Consider the following 18,326-nt stretch of genomic DNA (forward strand, 5'->3'; position numbering starts at 1 on the left):
TACCTAAGAGTGTCCAGGGATACTCCCAGAAAAGCTGGAACAGAGCCCAGAGCCATGCCGATGCCTCAAGGAGGCAGCCAAGTCTTTGCTGAGTCTGCAAATCCTCATCTCTAGGCCCCCCATGAGCTCATTTTGAGAACCCCCCCAATACCTCTCCCAGCCCCTGCTCCCTCCATCGAAGTGACCCTCCAACCCCTCTTTCTTTTCTCTCCTACCTCCAAAGCATTCCCTGCAGCACCCCCAGGTTCCCTTCTTCCTGAAGCCCAGACCTGTAGGGTTAGACTGGTCCAGCCTGCAAATCTCCCAGTTGAGCTTCTTTTTGGGGTCACAGCTTCAGAAGCATCTCTGCATCTTGCCTGTACTTTGATAAATCGTATGAAAACCTGAGTCTCTTCGCTTCTCCTCTGGAACCCCCTCCTCCCTGCAACTTCTCTCTGCTCAGCAGCTGCACAATGCAGTCAGAGGGAAGGGGGTGGACTGGCAGAAACCAGCTTGTTTCTGAGGCTGGAAAACAGAACTGTAGGAAATTAACAGGCTGAGAAATGTCTGCTCGGCTCCGCGTTTGTTTTGCACCCTCAGTCTTTCTCTCTGCAGCTCTCTCCTCCTGCCCCTGCCCCTCTCCCACTCCCTGCCGCTCAGCGTGGGCACCTGGGGCTTGGCGGCTCTGTGTCTGGGCCTTGCAGGAAGGTGCATCTTGGTGTGTGTGTGGGAGTGTGTGCATGTCTGTGTGTGTTTCTCTGTGTGTGTTTAGGGATGGCAGACCTGCCCCTCCTTCAGAGGCAGCTTAGCCAGAAACGCCAGCGGCAGAGACAACTGTGCGGGTGGGGATGCTGAGCGCAGAGCCGGCAGAGCCCGCGGGCAGGCAGAGAAGCACCACACAAGAAATTGATTCCATTAAAAAGTAATCTTAAATTTAATAAAAGTTATGATTTGTTTATAGCCACAGAACCTACAGGCAAGAGGGAAGGGGGGTGGATTCTAGTGATGGATAAACAGAAAGAAAAAAAAAATAAGAGAAGGGGAGGGGAGGAGAGAGAGACGCTTAGGTTTGGATGGATGAGAGGATGGAAAGACCTGGGGGTGGGGAATGAGACCATTTTCTCTCCCTCAGATGGAAGAAAAAAGCCTGTGGCTGGATTCCAAAGAGGAAGCAAGAGTGAGGAGTGAGTGAGGAGATTGAAGGAGCTCTCGGGAGATGGAGCTGTTGGAGGGGGCTGGGGACATGCAGGCACGGCCTGGGAGAGGCAGATGTGCAGGAGGGACGGTCTGGAGCCCTGGGAGGGCAGGTAAGGAACGCAAAGCACCCATTCAGCAGTCAGACAGGCAGTCCTGGGTTTCCACTCCAAGTCAACCTCTTCCTAGCAGTGTAACTTGACTTCTCAGACCTTCATCCTTCTCATTTGCCAAATGGAGCCACAGAGATAGTGCCTACCTAACAAGGTGGTCGTGAGAATGAATGAAATTGTGCAGGTGCATCTCCTGGGTGCCCAGTAAAGGACAGCTCCCTTCCTGACCCTCCCCGGATGGAGGTCATTACCCCAACACTGCCCCTCCTGTTTATTTGCAAGCAATGGCCAATCCTACTCCTTTCTTTTATTCTTTTTGCAATGGAGGGGACTGAGTGGCCTTCATCTCCAATCTCAATCTGGAGGCTGGTTCTCCTGGGTAGTTGCATACTTTGTCCTTTGCCCACCTCTCTAGAGCATGAAGAGGGCATGGGCAAGGCGCTCTAGAGCCCACTTCCACTATGAGCTAAGGGACCATCTAGGGGACACATTCCCTCGCCTAATCTGCCACCCCCTACCCTGCTTTTTCTCTCTCCCTCAGCCTAGAATCATGTGTAAACACAGAGCTGAAATTCTCCTGACCCCTGAGAAGTGTCCCTTGGGTGAGACTGCCCAGGTACAGCCCCTTGGCCACCATATTCAGGTCCTGTTGGGTAGAACATTTGGCTTTCAGGCAAGTCTCCTGTTGTTCCTTCCAATGAGCCTGGGCCCTGTCTCTAGGCCGGCTGGGAGGGAGCTAGGACCTGCAGGGTCAGCACCAGAACTGGTGATTGGGGCCTAGGCAGGAAGCCAGGACATCACTGTGAGATGCTATGTGAGGCGAGAGCCAGAAGATCTCAGCTATCCCAGAGTCCAGGGACTGAGAACCAGGAAAAATCGTCACAGCAACAGGAGTCTCCTGGGGAAGCAAGAAATCATTCTGAGGATAACACGGCCAGTTCTACTCAGTCATCTCCTCCTACCTGGGCTGCTTTTAGCAAAGTACCTCCACCTGAGTTCACTCTTGCCTCGTGGCATGTTAAAGGCACCTGCTGGTTGGAGACATTGAGGAAGACAGGACAGGTGGTATTAGCGTCTTCATTTTACTGATGAAGAAACCGAGGTCAGAAAGGGAAAGCTACTGTCCCCAGGCCACACAGCATGTAATATATGGAGGTGGAACTGAAAGCAAGCATTTAGACTCTGGATAAAGGCACCACAGCCTACCCTACTGAGTGTCACTCATCATGGCTACATGTACTGGAGGCCTTGTCACCACTGCTACCACCATGCTGCTTAGCTCCCGCTTTTTTTTGCCAATATCACCACCTCGGGCCCCATCACAGCGGCTGCTGGGCTCACACACACATCCTCTTCCAGGAAGGGCAGCCCAGTCTGGGATTCTCATGTCCTGTGTGGTTTCCAGAAGAAAGAAACTATAGCCCTGAAGGTGGGGCAGTGGCCTACAGACAGTGGAGCACAGTGACCTGCAGCTAAGAGGCTCTTGGCATTGCTGAGGGTCTGGCTGGGACTATGGATGCAATCTGGCCACCACCTCCAAAGGATTTCCAGACCTCTCCCGCTGAACCAAGACAGGGAGATGGATAGGCCATCCTGGGTAGGGACCTCCAGTGGGGCACCCTGCTGCTTCTCTCACACTCATGCTGTGTGTCCAAGACAGAAATGTCACCCTGCTGCCCGACCTCAGTCTGTCTGATGTCTGTTTTCTGGTTCTATTCTCTGCAAAGAGACCAGTCTAGCCACTCCCTGTGTAAAAGCCAGCCACCCTCCTCTTGTTGAGGAGGATTCTCTTTCTCCTCTTCTGCAGAGACTGAGGCATGGAGGGCAGTGTCTGGGATGAAGGGATCATTTAGGAAGAGGGCCTCCAGTAAGGTCTGATCTCTGCCGGCACCCTAGGCTGTGTTCTCAAAAGCAGATCCTTACAACTTTACGTGAAATGGTCCTTACCTCTAAGAGTTGCCTTTAGAGGTGACCTTTAGAAGGAGCCACTGTGGAGTCCTGACTTCTGTGTGACGTTCATTAATAAATCACCTTCCCCAGCCACTCCCCAGAGCTTGTCTTCCATGATGGATGCAGAAAAGGGTTCAGTCAGGGAAAGGAAACTAACATGGGCCAAGAGCCTACTGCGTACCAGGCCCACACTAGAGGATTGACCTACAAGATGCCATTTGATCCTTGCAACAGCTTTGTGAGGCGGCTCTTACAATTTCCACTGGGCAGTTAAGGAAACAGAAAATCAGAGAGGTTAAGTGACTTAACCAAGGTCACACAGGAAAAAGGTGGCAGAACTGGGATTTGAACCCAAATACATCTGAATGGAAAGTCCATGCTCTTTCTACCCGGAGTGTCTTTCATCACTGGTTCAGCCCTAGGGATGGAGGGCTCCTTCACAGAAAAAAGTTCTCCACTCCAGCTTGGCAGTATTTTTCAAAATGAAAAATTCACACATATTTTGAGCCAGCAATCTCTCTTCTAGGAATAAATCCTCAAGAAACACTCATACATGTGCACTAAGTGTATTAGATGTTCTTGTTTGCGAAGCAAAATATCAGAAACAAACTAAATGTCCATCAGTAAGGGACTGGATAAATAAACTGAATGACTATGTAGCTGTAAGAAAGGAGGAGCGCCGGGTATGGTGGCTCATGCCTGTAATCCCAAGTTTGGGAGGCTGTGGCGGGTGGATCACCTGAGGTCAGGAGTTTGAGACCATCCTGGCCAACATGGAGAAACCCCATCTCTACTAAAAACACAAAATTAGCAGGGCATGGTGGCACATGCCTGTAATCCCAGCTACTCGGGAGGCTGAGCCAGGAGGATTGCTTGAGCCCAGGAGTTCAAGAACAGCCTGGGCAACATAGGGAGACCTCATCTCTACAATTAAAAAGGAAATTGGCCGGGCGTGGTGCCTCATACCTATAATCCCAGCACTCTGGGATGCCAAGGCGGGTGGATCACTTGAGGCCAGTAGTTTGAGACCAGCCTGGCCAACACGGCAAAACCCTGTCTCAACTAAAAGTACAAAAATTAGCCAGAGGTGGCCACGTGTGGTGACTCACGCCTGTAATCCCAGCACTTTGGGAGGCCAAGGCAGGCAGATCACTTGAGGACAGGAGTTCCAGACCAGCCTGGCCAACACGGTGAAACCCCATCTCTACTAAAAATACAAAAATTAGTAGGGTGTGGTGGCGTGCACCTATAATCCCAGCTACTTGGGAGGTTGAGGCAGAATAATCGCTTGAACCCGGGAGGCGGGGGTTGCAGTGAGCCAAAATGGCACCACTGCATCCAGCCTGGCCAACAGAGCCAGACTCCGTCAAAAAAAAAAAAAAGAAAGGAAGAAAGGAAGGAAGGAAGAAATTAGCAAGCCATGGTGGCAGGCAACTGCAGTCCTAGCTACTCTGGAGGCTGAAGTGGGAGAATTGCTTGAGTCCAGGAGTTCGAGCCTTCAGTGAACCATGATCGCACTACTGCACTCCAGCGTGGGTGACAGAGCGAGACCCTGTCTATAGATAGATAGATAGATAGATTGATTGATTGATAGATAAAGATTGGTCTTGGAGCAAGGATTACATGATGAGTTGTTAGTAGGGACATTGGTTGCAACTGATTGCTGACTGTTCAGATAAACTCCAATGACCTTGTCTTCCTCCCCACCCCAAGTAGACCCACACCCTGTGCAGACTGGAAGCTCAGATAGACTACTGTCATTACACAGACAGCCTATGTAGCAGCAAAAAAGCTTTCATGAAACCTCAGACTGGCCCATCTGGAAAATCATCTTTGGCTGTGTGTTCTTTCCGATAAGTTATGTTATTCCTGCTTCACTGTTGAATGTCAGTTCAGTGATCCTAAAGGACAACCCCACCCCCATGCACACCTGCTTTCCCATCAGACTCAGTCCTCATCCCTGTAGTTGTGTCTCTCTCTAGGTTGTCTTTCTCTGCCTCTGTTTCTCCTCTCTTTTTTTTTTTTTTTTTTTTTTGAGACAGAGTCTCACTCTGCTGCCCAGGCTGGAGTGCTGTGGTGCAATTATCGGCTCACTGCAACCTCCGCCTCCTGGGTTCAAGCAATTCTTCTGCCTTGGCCTCCTGAGTAGCTGGTACTACAGGCATGTGCCACAACACCCGGCTAATTTTTTTTATGTTTTTAAAGTAGAGATGGGGTTTCACCATATTGGCCAGCCTGGTCTTGAACTCCTGACCTCAGGTGATCCACCCACCTCGGCCTCCCAAAGTGCTGGGATTATAGGCGTGAGCCATCGCACCCAGCCTCTCTCCCTCTGTTTCTCTAAGTGGACTTAGAGTCTCTTAGATGCAAATGACAAAAATACAACTCAAACTGGCTTAAGCTTTTTTGCTCACATAACTGAAAAGCACAGGAATAGACTTCAGGCATAGCTGAATCAAGGCGCACAGACATTGTCACCTGGCATCTGCCTCACTCCAACTTTTGGGTCTTTCTCCATTGTGTTAGCTTTACTCTCTGATAGCCACTTTCCAAGCAGTTTAAGAAGCTCCAGTCTTACACTGACCAGTGTGGCAAACCCGACAGAAAGAACCCACTCATCTTTCAATAGTTCAGCAAAAGATCCACTGCTAATATTATTGGATTAACTCTTTTTTCTTTTCTTTTTTTTTTGAGAAGGAGTCTCGCTCTGTTGCCCAGGCTAGAGTGCAGTGGCACAATCTCGGCTCACCACAACCTCCGCCTCCTGGGTTCAAGCAATTCTCCTGCCTCAGTCTCCCGAGTAGCTGGGATTACAGGCACCCGCCACCACGCCCAGCTAATTTTTCTATTTTTAGTAGAGATGGGGTTTCACTATATTGGTTAGGCTGGTCTCGAACTCCTGACCTTGTGATCCACCCGCCTCGGCCTCCCAAAGTGTTGGAATTACAGGCGTGAGCCACGGCACCCAGCCAGATTAACTTTTAGTGAGTCACCGTGTCCTGGAGATGGAAGACACAGATTGACCAGGTCAAGTTACGTGCCCACCCTGGGATCCTGGGGTAAGATCAGCTTAGGTCACAGAGACAAGGAAGGAAGATGGGAGACTTGACTGTCTGACCATGACACTGACATCGGGGAGTTCTTCACCTTCTAGATCTCAGTTAGGTCTTATGAAAAACTGGGTATGGCATCCAGATCTGATTCTCTGCTGTTGGGACACTTGCAGTCTAGTTTCTTTTCATAGCCTTAGGCAGATGATCTGAATTAAAGCAGCTTCCAGATCTTTCTGTCACCACCACTCTCACTACTCACCTATTTCAACTCCCAGTGGAGACTCTGTGGTATAGAGGGGTGAGGGAGGAAGAAAAGAGAAAGTAAGAGATGGGATGGGAAAGAAAGAGAAGGGAAGAACAACAGAGACAAAAACTCTGGAGCAAACCTCCAAGGCTGCACTGGTCCTGGGCCACCTCAGCCCCCATCTCCATCCCACCCACTGGCCCACATCCTCCACCTGTGAGTGGTGCATTGCGGCTTAGCTGTTCCAGACCCCCTGGCTGGGCTGGGCTCCAAGCTCTGCTGCTTTGTCAGGGTATCATTATCCCCATTCTGCATTGTCACCTGGAGGCTCTTTCTTCTTCTCTGGCCCACCCACCAACACACAGGTGCCTCCTGCCTGGCTTTCAGCTCCTCCTACCTGCCACCTTCTTTCAGGGCCCTTTCCATTGCCACATAGTCAGTGGCTCTGCCCCTAAGGGTGCCATCCCAGCCCAGGACCATTTTCCCTCCTCTTCTCTTCCTCACTGAGTTCTCCACCCTTTGTCTAGAGAGAGCCAAAGCCTCTGCTCTAAAGGGTTTCTTTTTTCTCCCTGGGAGGAAAAAGGTGAAAAAGGTATCCAGGGTGCTGGGCAGATCCAGATAACTGATCACTCCATGAGAACCAAGCACTCACCCGTGTCTGGTCTGCAATGCATCCACATTCTTCTCCACAGCTCAGAGTGGAAGCTCCTTTTCTAGTTATCCCACACTCAGGGCTTCTGAAACTCACCACTTTCCCTGAGTCCCTTGTCAATACCTAGTTTTGCAAATTCCACCTGGGTTTCAGGAGATCGCAAAAGCTTTGAGATCTGCCTGCAACTTGCTGTGAAAACCTTGGACAAGTCCCTTCCCTGCGGACTCCTGGGTTGTACTACAGTGAAGAGGTTGAATTAGATCAAAGAGGTAAATCCTAGCACACATGCCACCATTTCTCATCCAATGCCCATGGCAGACATTGCTAATCAACTACAGCACTCTCTTTTCAGGATGCATTCCAGGAAGCTGCTACTCATCATTCAACATTAGCTCATGACATGAAACATCTTTGCCACTCCTGGACTAGCTGATCTCTGAAGGCCCTTCTCTCATTGACAGCAAGGATTGTGTGGCCTGGTTGAATCAATATTACTTCTCCCTAGTTCCCACTTTTCCCTCCAGCTCATTCTTTTGATCATCCCCATCCCTCCCTCTCTCTCATCTTGCCTTGTTTCCAAGTCTCTGCCGCTGAGTCCATGTAAACCCTAGATGATGTCTGGGTCTCCAAGGTTCTGTTTACTGTCACTCAACTTCAGGCTCTTTGAAGGTTACATTTTCCAGGCAGTCACACTTACACATGTTGGGCGGTTCCGTGGCATTGGCTCAGGGGAGGGAGGCAGTGATCGAGACATCAGAGACAGTCAGAGGAGGAGCAGGAGGAATAAGACCAAAGAAATATTAAGAAAGAGATAACAGGATAGACAGACAGTGGGGCTAGAGGTAAATTTATGTATCAAGGCCATCCTGGTAAGAACAGGGAGCAGGAGTTTTAATGGAATTTATCCTGGACCCCCAAGGTCACAGTGGGAGGGAGGATCAGGGAGGACCTAAAAGCAAAGGACAAAGGGAGCATATAAATTAGTAGCTCAACTGACAAACATGAAAGAGGTGAAGGGATTCTTTGGTGGGGGAAACTATCAGGAGTTGCCATAATAAGATGGACTTAACCATGCTTCACGAGTGTAAAAGCATCCACTAGTTATTGATCAGAAGAGTTTGGTAGAGTCAGGCAGGTGCTGGCTAGCAGCCAATTAGAGGCTTAAAGCAAAGCCCAACCCAGGTTGCAGGACATGTCTTATCTCCTCAGAACTGCCTGGAGCAGTTTTAGAGTTTCAGGAAATGCTACCAACTTTATCAGATGGGCATGTGCACTGGTGGGGCATGCACAAGGGCCAACCAGCCAAGAGCGGAATGACCAGAAGAAAGCCCATGTGGCTGTGCACGGTGGCTCATGCCTGTAATCCTAGCACTTTGGGAGGCTGAGGCAGGAGGATTGCTTGAGTCCAGGAGTTCAAGACCAGCCTGGGCAACATAGCAAGAGTCTGTCTTGCTACAAAAATTTTAAAAATTAGCTGGGTGTGGTGGCGCATGCCTGTGGTCCCAGCTATTTGGGAGCCTGAGGCAGGAAGATCTCTTGAGCCTGTGGGGGTGGGGGCGTTCAAGGCTACAGTGAATCATGGTGATGTCACTGCACTCCAGCCTGAGCAACAGAGCAAGACCCTGTCTCAAAAAAAAAAAAAAAAAAAAAAGGAAGAAAAGGAAGGAAGGAAGGAAGGAAAGAAAGAAAGAAAAAAGAAAGGAAAGAAAGAAAAATAAGGAGGAGTGAAGGAGGGAGGAAGGGAGGGAGGGAGAAAGGAAGGAAGGAAGGGAGGGAGGGAGGGAGGGAAAACAGAAAGCCCTACATGCTATAGGTCTGGGTTCAAATCCTGGCTCAACTACTTACTGAGATTTTGGTCTCAGTTTTCTCCTCTGTAAAGTGAAGACAAGCAGCACCTAACTCATAAGGTTGTTGAGTATTAAATAAGAATGCATGAGGCTGGGCGCAGTGGCTCACGCCTGTAATCCCAGCACTTTGGGAGGCCAAGGCGGGTGGATCACCTGAGGTTGGGAGTTTGAGACCAGCCTGACCAACATGGAGAAACCCCATCTCTACTAAAAATACAAAATTAGCCGGGCGTGGTGGCACACGCCTGTAATCCCAGCTACTCGGGAGGCTAAGGCAGGAGAATCACTTGAAGGTGGAGCTTGCAGTGAGCCGAGATTGTGCCATTGCATTCCAGCCTGGGTGACAGCGTGAGACTCCATCTCAAAAAAAAAAAAGAATGCATGTAAAGGGCTTAGCACAGTGTCAGGCTTGTGGCTGATAATAAATGGTAGCCGGTAATGTTAGCATTAGTATTATCATGGGCAACATGTCTAAGGGGTCCCTTGAGTGACCCCTACTACACTCAACATATATACATAAACTTTAATGGTGGGATCCTCCAGGCACACCACCTAATTTGCATGTGATAAATTTTGTCTAAACCAAAAAAGGCTGTAATTCAAAATATATGCTCTTGAGTGGGATTGCTCATGTATAGGAAGAGCTGGACAGCTCCTGTGGGCCTAAGAGGAAGAACTGATTCTTCCCTAGGATGCAAAAGCCAGATGTGGGGGAACAGCAGAAGTGCTGGGCTGACAAAGGCTCGGAAGAGACCCAAAGATGCTGACAAGAGGGGCAGGTTCTGGTCAGTTCTTTGTCTCCTTGACAATGCTGTGGTTGGGGCCCTGTCCAGGCTGCCTGCCCTGCCCAGCACTCCTTTCCTCCTCCCTGAGAAGGAAATGGAAGAAAACAGGACTTCTGCTGTCTGGAAGGCTGCATGGCTGGGGTTGGCAAGGGCCAATCAGGCCTGTAGGCTGGCAGTCAGGATGCCAGTCAGCTGGGGATGAGGAGCTAGGGATGAGGCTGACGGGGCAACTTCCCAGAGACCCTACAGCTGGCCGCTGCTGCCTTCCTGAGGCTGTGCAGTGGGGTGTGGAAGGAGCCAGGGATCGTCTGACCCCATGTGTCATGCCCGCTGACTCTTCCATGTGGCACAGAAAGAAACCTCAGCTTCCCAGTAGACTTCTATCCCCAGGACATGAGTGGTGCCCACCTGAGCCTGAGACCACAGTTGCTTTTCAGATGTCTCTCAGCAGGGTTCCACATCGTCATGCCCTGGCACAGGCACAGAGGTTAAGGGGAACCTGGCACAGAGGTTAGGCTGTGGAGTCAAGCAGACCTGAGTTCAAGTCTCAGCTTTGCCATTTACTGGTGTGACCTAGGGCCAGCTCTGTGAGCGATCCAGGCCTCAGTTTCCTTACCCAGAAGTTAGGGATGATAAAAGGAAGTTCCTGACAGGACCAAGTGAGAATGATGCATGTGAAGTATTTGGCCCAGGTCTGGCGCATAGTAAGTGCTTGAAAAATGTTAGCCATAGTTCTTCTAATTAATTATTACTATAATTTGTGAGGTCCCCAAATGTACTATGATTGAGCAGTTACATAAATTCCAGCCAGAAGTCCATATGGCCCAGTATGGGAATGACTATCTCCAAAGTCCAGGGTGATTTGATCCTAGTCTTTCTGTCACACTGAGGATGTGGCGCAGGTCGGGGCTGGAGTCCCTTCAGACCACTGGAGAGCCTCCCTTTCCGTGGAAACCCATGGGGAATCTTAGATGATATAGCTCCTGGATTCCCTTTGCCCTCAGGCCTGGCCAGGGTGCGGAAGGAGGCAATGGGGATGGGGAATATATGCCTCTGAACAGCTGTGCCTGAAGTGGCCCACTTCCACATCCCTGGGACCAGGACGCCCTCCAAGGGAAAGGACCCAAAGCTGCCTGGATTTCCAAAGATTTTGGTCCAGACTCTAGATGGTCAGGGCTGGTGGCTTGGGGAAGCAGCCCCCACTTCTCTGAGCCATTGCTGAGAAAGTAGGAGGGAACAATGGCTTATGGTGACAGACAGGAGGCCACGAGGAGACCCCAGACTCTTTTGCTAGGGACCTTAGTTCAAGAGCACCACCTGGCAGTATTCTCCTCCCCCTGCCTTATTTCTCCTCAGGAACAGACTGTGTTCCTGTGTTTACCTGGGGGGTGAGCTGGGTCTGGGTATTTCTCTGTATGTGGGCCCTTCCTTGTCCCCCACCCAACGGATGCCTGGGCTGGATTGTATATTTCCGGAGTTGCCTACTTGAATCACAGGCTTTTATTTTTAGAAGATTACAAATGCGGGGGCTGGAAGAGAGAACTGAGGGCCCAGAGCTGGGGTGGGGGAAGAAGTTCAGGGTCTGAATATGGTGCATATGGGACAGGAGTGGGGTAGGCACTAATGAGGAAGGAATAATTGAGATGGTGGGAAAAAACGAGGTGAGGAAGTTGGGAGGGGTCCCACTCTCCCAGTGCTCCAGCACCTTGTGCGGGATCAGACTTTTCTCGGGCTGGAGAGGGCCTCTGGAGGGGAACGGGTCAAGGGCCACCTCTCCGGCATGTAGCTGGGTCCCCTGAGAGGCTGAGGAGCCTGGGAAAGAGATGAGAAAATCACTCCCCTTCCCCCTCTCCCAGGCCTTTGGGACTGGGAGAGAAGCTTCCTGTGCAGACAACTTCTCCATCCCCTGGGCTAGGACGTCTTAACCCTTCTAGTGCTGGTATCAGAGAAACAGCAACACAGATGTGCACATACATTCTTGCAGAATGGCCCAAGTGCTACGTCCCACACAGGTGTAGGCCTTGCTCTTCTTCTGCCGTGTTCAACGTGCACCTCCCAGCTCCTGACCCCAAAGCCCCAGATTACTCAAAGCAGCAAAATTCAGCGGATTCTCCTACCAGAGCACAGACTGAGGAAAATGGAGACCCTTCACCTGGGCATGGGTGGCACAGCATCTCTTCCTTCACTATTGGGTAGTGAGAAGACATCAGACAGAACTTAGAGCTTGTAGAGTTAGGAAGTCCCCATCCTGCCATTAATAGGGAGCTCCAGGCTGACAGGAAAGGAGCCTTAAAGCCAAGAGAGCTGGTTTGCATTTCTGTCTCTGTGTATGACCTTGAGAAGTTACTTAACTTTCTTGACTTTAGGTGCAGCTTCTGAAAAACACGAGGAAATCAAACCAGAGATGGTCTGGTGCCGTAAGAGGCAAAGAAAGGATATCTTTCTTTGGCTTTTCATTCCCTGGAATCCCCTGACCAAGGCAGCCCCAAGTCTCCAAACACCGAATTTCAGGGCTTTCCTCTCCATCTGCTCCATAAAGGCAAGAAGCCATTTGCTTTCTCCACCCCTGAATGACCATGCCCAGCATGGTATCTTGCACACAGTTGGCTTCCAATAAGCTTGTGATAAGCAACTAAATAGATACATGACCCACCTTGACTTTGGGATGGGTTTTTTTTTTTCTTTTTCCATTGTCTTCTCAAGAGTACTAGACTAGAAGTTAGAAAGACCCGGCCCAAGGCTGGGCGCTGTGGCTCACGCCTGTAATCCCAGCACTTTGGGAGGCCGAGGTGGGTGGATCACGAGGTCAAGAGATCGAGACAATCCTGGCCAACATGGTGAAACCCCATCTCTACTAAAAATATAAAAATTAGCTGGGCATGGTGGCACACACCTGTAGTCCCAGCTACTCAGGAGGCTGAGGCAGGAGAATCGCTTGAACCCGGGAGGCGGAGGTTGCAGTGAGCTGAGATCGCAGCACTGCACTCCAGCCTGGGCAACACAATGAAACTCCATCTCAAAAAAAAAGAAAGAAAGAAAGACCCAGCCTTGGGTTCATGCTCTGACTGTTACTTACCACTTGTGAGGCTTGGGACAAGTCACATTGCCTCTCCAAGCCTCAATTTCATTTATCTGTCAAATGGACATTAGAAAGAAAGCATCTACCTTATGGGCCTGTTGTCAGCATAAATCCAAAAAGCCTTTGAAAACTCTAAGGTGATATACAAAAGCAAGTAGGATTGTTATCGGTAATACTGGTAGTCCTAGACCTAATTTCAGGGGTGGTCTGAAGTGTGGCACTTTTGAGCCTGAGGCAGCAGCTTGACAGATGTATGATCTTGAGCAAGTTTCTAAACCGCTCTAAGCCTCAGTTACCTCATCTACAAAATGGGGATTCTAATAGTACCTGATAGTAAATATAAATGGTTTGCACCATGCCTGGCGCAGCAAACTCCATAAATAGTGGCTATTGTTATCCTCACCTCCCCCATTAACTCCTCCAGCAGCTTTGCCCCCACCTTCCCACCTCGAGGTGGTTGTTGCACCCATACCTTTCTTGCACAATGACAGATATTCCCAGCTTTCTACTTTGGCCTGATTTGGATGAAAATTTATCTCCCAGAAGCTGCCTGCCTCCCAGCCCTGGAAGGAGACAGAGTAGGAGTGAGGGTTGCTCAGGGGAGGCCAGAGGCTGAGGGGCTTTGAATTGACTGTGTGTGTGGTGGGGTACGAGGATCAGAGGCTGACCCAGCATCCCCACCAGCCACCCCAGATCGAGGCTGCTCAGCCTGCCAGGCGGGGCACATTGATGCTGGGAGCTGCTTATCAGGTTAGAGCGGAGCCACTGTCTCTGGCTGTCTCTGCACATTACCCGACCCATCCGTCCTGCTCTCCTGTGCGCCCTGCCTGCCCCCAGCTCTGCCTGCGCTAACTAGTTAATTGGATCTTGGCTAACCTGGTTATGGGCCAAGTCAGCCAACTCTCCTGCCTCCAGAAGCAGGGTGGGGGAGAGGCAGAGCCGCTGTGCATGTGTGCATGAGCATGTGTGTCTGTGTGCTGGAGCCTGTCTTTGGACTGGATCTTGGTCCCTAAGGTGAGCCCAGAGCACCCTGCCCCACTGTGACAGGTGGAAGGCACTGAGTCACACGACCTGATTCCAAAGCGCAGCCATACCACAAACATAGTCTATATGACTGGGGTGGGAAGCTGAACCTCAGCTTCCTCCTCTGTAAAATGGGGCTTATAAAATGTACCACCCAGGGTGGTACATTTTATCAAGAGAAACAGAACATTCACTTCAGTGCCTGGCACTTAGTAGGCACTCTGGGAATTACAACCAATCATCATCATCTTTAGTCACATTGGGTTCCTGCCATCCTCCCCAATCCTGGGGGGTTTGTAGGAAACATCTCAGGGTGGGGGGTAGGAGAAGCTTTCATTCACTGTTCTTTGCAGGTGTTTCCTCTGAGGCTCAACTCCAATCTCCTCAATTGTTCCTTATGCAAATGTTATGCTAATGATCACATCAGCGCTCCCCCGAGCCCAGCGCCAGGAAGGTGACGCGGGGCTGACTCCCCAGCTTTCACTTTGGCCAAGTCCCTCGCCTTCCTCCCCAAAAGAGGAGCAAATGCTGGTCCTCTGACAACACCAGTCCTCAGGGCAGAGAGAGAGAGACCTCGATGGAGAGAGAAAAAATGAAAGGCCCCAGTCTTGGTAGGAGACGTGCAGCCTCGTCATCACCATAATCATCAACATCAAAAAGGCCTTTGGAAACTTCAGATTCTTCCCCGCCTTGTGCGGATTACTCTACAATTATAGAGGCCCAGCCCCCAACCCTGAGGAGCTGGAGCTGGGGCTGGAGGTGGGGAGGAGCTGGAGAGGGAGAGGGAGAAGGAGAGCTAGAATTTCTTTTTTTCTTTTCTTTTTTTTTTTTTTTTTTCTGAGATGGGGTCTCTCTCTGTCACCCAGGCTGGAGTGCAGTGGTGTGATCTTGGCTCACTGCAACCTGTGCCTCCCGGGTTCAAGTGATTCTCCTGCCTCAGCCTCCTGAGTAGCTGGGACTATAGGTGCCTGCCACCACGCCTAGCTAATTTTTGTATTTTTAGTAGAGATGGGGTTTCGCCATGTTGGCCAGGCTGGTCTCGAACCCCTGACCTCAGGTGATCCACCTGCCTCGGCCTTCCAAAGTGCTGGGATGACAGGCATGAGCCACCACACCTGGCCAAGAGCTACAGTTTCTAACTGGCAAGTAATTTTCCTTAAGGGCAGGGACCATGCCCAGCATCGCCCCTCCCCAGCGCTCAAGCTCCAGGAGGACGGAGGTCCCCCAATAAAGTGTAGAGATCAAAACTGAGGAAGTGATCCCAGCAGTTCTTGTCCCGCCATGCTTTCACTTTCTTACCAGCTATGTGACTTCATCTGTTTGTCTTGTTTCCCCAACTGTAAGACGGGTATAATAATTCCCACTTTTTAAGGTTTACTATGAGAATTAAATAAGTAAAATCTTGTAGGCCTCCAGGAAAGTCAATCATAACTGGGGAATAGAGTGACAGCAAAGGAAAAGCAAATGCCCATTCCTGTTCTGTGGCCCACATTAGCTGGGCGGTCAGATACAACCTGTCCCACTTTGCACCTGGCAACTTGATGTGGGATCAGTTTTCTGAACCAAGGCAAATAATAAAATCAAATGGTGTGTGCCCTCCTGGGTTTGAGATTGGGGTCTCCGCTGAACATTTAACCTGCCCTCTGGGTTAATGTTGGACAAGATTTATAGCTGGACTTTAGTCTTCTGACGCTATCCTCTAAATGGTATAAAAATAGAGATGGAGTTGGGGGAGGTGCCCAAAGGCGACACTGTAGGCACAAGTACAGCAGCAGGGCAGGGGTGCTGATGAGGCCAATGTGGAACCAGACTCTTCCCTATGGGGAACCTCCTGCTGACACTGCCAGGTTTCTGTGTGTGTGTGTGTGTGTGTGTGTGTGTGTGTGTGTGTGTGTGTGTGTGTGTGTTGTGGTTTTTTTTTTTTTTTTTTTTTTTCCTGAAATGCCCAGGCCTGTAGGCAGCTCTCTCCTGATCCCTCCAGTCTCTATAGAGAGGAGCTCCAGCACTGGGAGCCTACTCCAGGGCAGACCCAGCCCTCCAGGCATAGTAGGTGCTCAGTAAATACAAATTGGATGGACTAGGGAGATAGCCCCGAGGACACTGCCAAATAAATAACAAATTGTGCAAGCAGCAGGCCGCTGTAATTAGACCAAGGAGGACAGTCAGTTATTAATATCAGACACGTGGCAGGGTTAACAGCCATTGAGGGTGGGTACAATGAAGAGAGTCACTTTCTGCACCCTCAGGGACTTCCCTTGTGATGGCCTTCTAAAGAGGGCTGAACAGCACCAAGTGCCCTCGCTGCCTCTGGATCCTGCTGCCCTCCGCGTGCCTTGGTGCCCCACAACTAGGGCCCTGGTCCCTCCCATGTCCCCCTCCCTCCTACAACCCCTCAGCCCCTTATCTGCCCAGCCATTATGATGCCTATCAGTATGAAGCCCAGATGAGAGTTCTTTATACTCGAGCCTTATCTCCCCTGTGGGATTCTAAACTACCCAAGGGCAGGATTTATCCTGTGCCCATTACTGTATCCCCAGTTGTGGGAGCAGGGCCCCTGTCCTGTAAGGTCTGCTTAATAAATGCTTGTTAAAATGGAGAATTCCAGTGGGGAGGACAGGGAGCATGAGGGAGAGACTGGGAAAAAGAAAAGGAGGTTAGCTTGAAGAAGGGAGAGAGAGAGGAGGGAAGGGGGAAGGAGGGAAGAGAAGGAACAAAGGAAGGAAAGAAGGGAGGGAGGAAAGGGGTAAGGGAGAAAGAGAAGAAGGGAAAATAGCAAGGCTATATTATGTGTATTCATGGGATCGGGAACAGAAGCCTTGCTGTCCTCGGTGCTTAGAGTCTATTTGGAAAGACAAGGTGGCAGGTAAAGAGCCCTGCCTCTGCCCTGCTGCCCTGCATCTGCTGGGGCTGGCTGGCGTGTCCCTGGCCCGTACCTGCTCTCTGCCCTTCAGCCCCGGCTCCCCTTGGCAACTCGCCTCTGAGGAGGTACTCCTGGGAGCCTTCCAAGGGGTGGGGGCCGGGCAGGAACCCAAGCCAAGCCAGGGAGCATGGCCAGGAAGGAGTCAGCAAAGCAGATGCCGCCCCTCTCCTGCTGTCTTGATTAGAGAAATTGAGATGTTAATAATATTCTGAGATGCAAGGTGCTAATTAAAGTTAATTACTGTTTCCTTGTGAAGTAACCTCTCCTCGTGTTTACCAGGAACAAGGCTGCCAGCCGCTCCCCTGGCTCGTGCCAATCACGATGCCCGCTGCTTGGTGTACCCCTGCACTCTCACAGGTGCCCTCAGCTGCCCCAGACCAGCCTGGCCCAGTCCAGGCAGGCACAAGGATCTGAAGTTCCCAAGCTCTGCCTCTTGGCATGGCACCAGACCAGTCCTGCCAGGAAGCATGGGGACACATGGGCATAAGTGACCCCTGGGGCCTGGGGACAGGACTAGTGGCCTCAGCAGCTGGCATCCCTGTCCTGTGCCTCCTCCCCTCCTACAGAGTCTTGACCTGTCTGTTTCCAGCTCCTTGACCTGAAACAAGTTACTTAAACTCTTAGAACCTCAGTTTTCTCATCTGTAAACGGGGCTAATAGTTCCTACCTTGTACTATTGCTGAAAATCAAATGAGACACTGCCTGTAAAATGTTTACCACAACCACATAGCTGGAATTTAATAAACTCTCAATTAAAGATAATTGTGATTATTGTTGTCTTTGTTAATAATCATCCCTCCCAAATCCCTCTCCTGTGTGGTCTGACTGCAGGACTGGGGCTGGGTCACCTGGGTATATACATGTCCTCTGTGGATACGGGGACACCACCCAGCTACGCTGCACACATAATCCCACACCAAACCACACATTTGCGAAGCACACCCCCTACCCACCTTGTGGAGGGCCTCCCCCTTACTGGCACCCTGACACATCCTCTTCCCACGGCCCCCTCCCTCGTGTCAGCCTCACCCAGAGAAGTAGAGAGAAGAGGGGCAGCTGAGGAGTAGAGAGAACCCAGAAGTAGAGTTCTGCAAAACCGTGTGTGTGTGTGTGTGTGTGTGTGTGTGTGTGTGTGTGTGTGTCTCCACTCTTGTGTTCCAAGCTTTACAGGGCTTTGGGGGAGAGGCCACCCCCTTGGGCCAGGTTACCATGACAACCACTGCAGGTGCACACCTCCAATCTCCTCTGCTCCCTCACCCCCACCCCCACACACATAGCCACTCTGTCCAATTCCGGGGAGACACTGCTTCTCAGGGGAATCTCCCCACCCCCCAGCCTCCAGGCTATCTCGCCTGTCCCTTGCCTGCCTTCTCAGGAAGCCCCTGGGCTGAGGAGAGGGCCAAGGAACAAGGTGAGGCCCTGTGAAAAGATTACCCCTCAAATCCAGTTTCCTCTAGGGGCTTAGTGCTAATGAGTTAATATTGCCA

General features: G+C 50.8%; 1 long non-coding RNA gene across 1 annotated transcript in view; it reads right to left on the reverse strand.

Annotated features, from left to right (window-relative positions):
* LOC107974886 (uncharacterized) overlaps positions 1–12,646 on the reverse strand; it is a 38,074-nt gene extending 25,428 nt beyond the window's left edge. The window contains exon 1 of the long non-coding RNA XR_001717944.4: positions 216–12,646. This is a non-coding gene — a long non-coding RNA (uncharacterized LOC107974886). The remainder of the gene's footprint in view (positions 1–215) is intronic.
* Between the last annotated feature and the right edge of the window lie 5,680 nt (positions 12,647–18,326).

Source organism: Pan troglodytes, chromosome 4, assembly GCF_028858775.2.
Source record: "Pan troglodytes isolate AG18354 chromosome 4, NHGRI_mPanTro3-v2.0_pri, whole genome shotgun sequence".
NCBI classification, from domain to species: Eukaryota; Metazoa; Chordata; class Mammalia; order Primates; family Hominidae; genus Pan; species Pan troglodytes.